This window comes from Onychostoma macrolepis, chromosome 19, assembly GCF_012432095.1.
Source record: "Onychostoma macrolepis isolate SWU-2019 chromosome 19, ASM1243209v1, whole genome shotgun sequence".
Lineage (NCBI taxonomy): Eukaryota > Metazoa > Chordata > Actinopteri > Cypriniformes > Cyprinidae > Onychostoma > Onychostoma macrolepis.
In genome coordinates, this window is record NC_081173.1 from 2519645 (window position 1) to 2524295 (window position 4651).

The 4651-nt window shown below is 39.8% G+C and overlaps 1 long non-coding RNA gene across 1 annotated transcript; it reads right to left on the reverse strand.

Annotated features, from left to right (window-relative positions):
- Positions 1-408: 408 nt before the first annotated feature.
- LOC131526185 (uncharacterized) lies at positions 409-2570 on the reverse strand. Its single transcript, XR_009267396.1, has 5 exons — positions 2270-2570; positions 2101-2169; positions 1735-1819; positions 1413-1475; positions 409-814 (listed from the first exon to the last, which is right to left on the reverse strand). It is a non-coding gene; the product is annotated as an uncharacterized LOC131526185 (long non-coding RNA).
- Between the last annotated feature and the right edge of the window lie 2081 nt (positions 2571-4651).

Consider the following 4651-nt stretch of genomic DNA (forward strand, 5'->3'; position numbering starts at 1 on the left):
GTGTGTACCAAGTCTGGATTCCAGACAAGGGCCAGAACTGGCCCAAGTCTCAGCCAAGTTAATTACCCATAACTGGCCCTGAATTGGGCCAGTTATGGCCCATGTGTGGCCCTTGTCTGGAATCCAGACCTGGTCCACACTAGGACCGCAAGTCATTGCGGTATGTGGGCCAAGCAAAAGCTGATTGTGTGGGCCGGAGCTGGGCCAGAGAAAAATTGCTATGTGGGATCTGAGGTTCTGTATGACCATAGCTGGCCCTGTTCTGGTCCTATATGCTGGATCAGATGGGTTCCACATGTCAGCCTCAACAAAACCATAACCAAGCCACTTGATACACACCCCTCCCAGATGAATAGTCACAACAACGACAATATTCTGAACAAATATTTAATCATGTTTAATCGGCAAACCAAGTTGAATGAATCTCACACCTAACATACAGCATTGTCAGTTCACACTTTCACAAAAACTATAAAAACATGCTTATTTGTTTTGCTTGGTCAGTGTGTTCAACCTGTTGGAGTATGGCAGTGTGAATTGGCTTTTAGGTGCTTTGGAATACAAAACAAAAACAGTAAAATAAATATATATTTGTTTAATGTTCACACAATTAACACAAAATTCTTAAATAAGGTAGTTTCTCTATTTTTGCAGTATTCAAGTGTTCATGTCCCTGAATAATATCTGCATGAACCTAAGTCTGAAGAGTACACATAATATCTAGTAGACAGCAATCCTTGTGAGTGAGAAGTCTAGTGTGGAGGCTGGATCTTGAACTGACTTCTGTCCAGGTTATCCGTCTTCACGAACTGCCCTGAAATACAATTCAAACAAACAAACAATGTAGTGTGAGGCTCTTACATTCACAATGCTCATTTTGGCCTCGGTGGTGAAGTGTGCAGAAAATTCTGCTGGACTGAAATTTAGTATTTGGTGAACAGTCTTCAAGAGTGCAAATAATATTTTAAGTTTTAAGTATATTTCAGGCTCGCGTGAGGTTTCCACGAGCAACAAAGTCTGCTTGAACAAAAATGTCACTACATTTAAAGTTTAGAAAATAATATACAGACCGTTACAGTTTGAAGTGAGGTGCATTCACAGTACTGGTTCTGTCTTACCGTTATAAATTTTAATTTCAAAGAACTTTTTTATTATCATCTGTGTCTTTTTTTTAAAATTATGATTGACCCCTCTGTAGGTTGTTGTGTATGAAGTGTCCTCAGAGCAGAGTTAAACAAGATGGCCTTGTAGGACATACAGGAACCCAGACAGCAACATAGTGTCGGCCCAGTGAAATCCATGCAGGCCAGATGTGGGCCGGATCTGGGCCGACACTGCTTGCTGTCTGGGAAATATTTGATATATTTTTTTGAATATTCGACAAACTTTTGAATGTTTGAGGTTTTACTTACTAGTCAGATGGTTCATGGTGCTTTGGAGATGTTCTTCGACAGGAGATCTGCTCCGCTCCAGCTCTGCAGAGAATAGGAACAATATGTCACATAGCCAACAAATGTAGTATTCAATGTCAGGATTATTAGAAATAAACACACTACAGCAGAGGTGAAATGCAATAATAATAATAATAATAATAATAATAATAATAATATACAAAACATACAAAAAATCTTAAGATACCAGAATTCATATTTTTAGGTTTTACAGATGCATGATGATATAGTTGAAATATACTGTGAAAAATTCATAGTTATTTAATAAGATTTCTCAGATCACCTGTGTTTCCTGTATCTCTGTCAGCAGCTCACATTACAAATTTTTTTGTAACTTCCCCTGTTTTAGGTATTTTATTCTGACGCTCCTGAAATCATAGTACAATTTATCAGTATTTGTTTGCAATGAAAGTTCAAAACGTGTTTGAAATAGTTTCAGCCCATTAGTTCATGTAAGTGACGTCCCCGATTGACCCCACAGTGCAGACTTTTAGGTTAAATTAATTAGCTTATAGTGACTTCCATTTATCTATTGACAAAGTATCAGCAAAACATTTACAAAACTATCAAAGCCGCTCATCTACACATAAAAGGTGCTTAAAAGCTCAAACGTTCATTAATAAGAGCTCAAATGTATAAGTTGCCTTACCTCTAATTGTTAGCCTCTATAGTTAACGGTTGTGATGCTAACGGTCTTTTTGAAGACACTATACCACTCCTGTAAAGTAAAGATTCAACAGAAACGTGTCAGTAACATGTAAGAAAGTGTCAGGAACAGTTGTATATATTATTTGTGTAACTTTAGGGACTAAACTTACCTGAAAGCAATGAAAAGAGCAGAGAGACAGCTTCTCGCTACTTGTCAGCTGAGTGAGTTGACGCCCTGTTACCATGGTAACCTCCACCGCTTCAGTTTAAATGCGATTTGAATGCTCAATGCGCCGCGCTCATTGGCCGTCCACAGGAACGCGGTTATTTTCAAAACAGCAGCTTTTTCTATGCGGTTTGTTCCGTTCGTCCTCACCATAGACTGTAAAAAAAAACACTGCAGCAGGTCACTGAAAACGAACATTTTGAAAACTCCTGCCAGGGTGAAGATTTTAAAAAGCTCTGGTTGCAGTGTTATCATGTAGACAGCTAAACCGGAGTTTTTGGCTTGTGACGTCGGAGCCTGCGCTGTTATCTCCGCCTACTTGAAACTTTGTCAGGCTTCTGATTGGCCAACATGGCCTAAAACACATCAAAGTTACGCATTTACATAAATAGTACAAAAGTCAAATAAAATGTCCTGAAATTTCATCATGTATTGTTTAGTAGGCCTACATCAAACTGTAAATTGAATGAGAATATGAAAGCAGTGAATGCAAAACATTGTTTGAAGTCAGTTATATATAAATAAAACAACAGGATATACTATTCTATAATATAACATATAATATAATATCATATGGGGCATGAATATAATTTCACATGCAAACACAATTAAACACACAATATGAGCTTTATGTCATGCATTTTAAAAATATATTTTCAAAATGTATTTCAATATATTTAAAAGTGTTTCACATATATGTGAATATATTACCTTTCTGTATGGGAAAACATTGGGATTTTAGTCAAAAATATTTGAAATGGATTTTAAATGTGGGTCAAGATCGGCAATACTTATGTGGCCCACATATCTACATCTGACATCTGGCCCATGTCTTGTGTGCCGTCTTAAACCCGGTACCACCTCTGCCAAACCTGGGCCATGTTTGGCCCACATGCTGTATGCCAGTGCGGATGAATGGCAGATGAATATATGAATATATATAAAACAACAGAATATATTATTCTATAATATACTATATAATATCATATATTATATAATATCATATGAGGCATGAATATAATTTTGCATACAAGTAAACACATAATAACACACAACATGAGCTTCATGTTATGCATTTTAAAAATATATTTTCAAAATATATTTAACAGTTTCACATTTATGTGAATATATTACCTTTCTGTATGGGAAAACATTGGCATTTTACTCAAAAATATTTGAAATGGATTTTAAATATGGGTCAAGATCGGCAATACTTGTGTGGCCCACATATCTGCATTTGACATCTGGCCCATGTCTTGTGTGCCATCTTAAACCCGGTACCATCTCTGCCAAACCCGGGCCATGTTTGGCCCACATGCTGTATGCCAGTGCCGGATGAATGCCAGCTGTGCCAGATGCATGCCAAGTCTGGGCCAAATTTGTTTGCTGACTGGGCATTTGCCTCACGCAATGCAACACATCTCCTTCGCATAGAGTTGATCAGGTTGTTGATTGTGGCCTGTGGAATTTTGGTCCACTCCTCTTCAATGGCTGTGCGAAGTTGCTGGATATTGACAGGAACTGGAAGCATCCCAAACATGCTCAATGGGTGACATGTCCAGTGAGTATGCTGACCATGCAAGAACTGGGATGTTTTCAGCTTCCAGGACCATGTATTATCATGCTGCAACATGAGGTGATGGTCGTGGATGAATGGCACAACAATGGGCCTCAGGATCTCGTCACGGTATCTCTGTGGATTCAAAATGCCATCAATAAAATGCACCTGTGTTCATTGTCCATAACATACACCTGCCCATAGCATAACCCCAGCGCCACCATGGGCCAATCGATCCACAACGTTGACATCAGCAAACCGCTCACCCACACGATGCCAAACACGCTGTCTGCCATCTGCCCTGTACAGTGAAAACCGGGATTCATCCGTGAAGAGAACACCTCTCCAAAGTGCCAGACGCCATCGAATGTGAGCATTTGCCCACTCAAGTCAGTCACGACGACGAACTGCAGTCAGTTCAAGACCCCGATGAGGACGACGAGCATGTAGATGAACTTCCCTGACACGGTTTCTGACAGTTTGTGCAGAAATTCTTTGGTCATGCAAACCGATTGTTGCAGCAGCTGTCCGGGTGGCTGGTCTCAGACGATCTTGGAGAAGAAGATGTTGGATGTGGAGGTCCTGGGCTGGTGTGATTACACGTGGTCTGCTGTTGTGAGGCCGGTTGGATGTACTGCCAAATTCTTTGAAATGCCTTTGGAGACGGCTTATGGTAGAGAAATGGACATTCAATTCACAGGCAACAGCTCTGGTGGACATTCCTGCAGTCAGCATGCCAATTGCACGCTCCCTCAAAACTTGCGACAT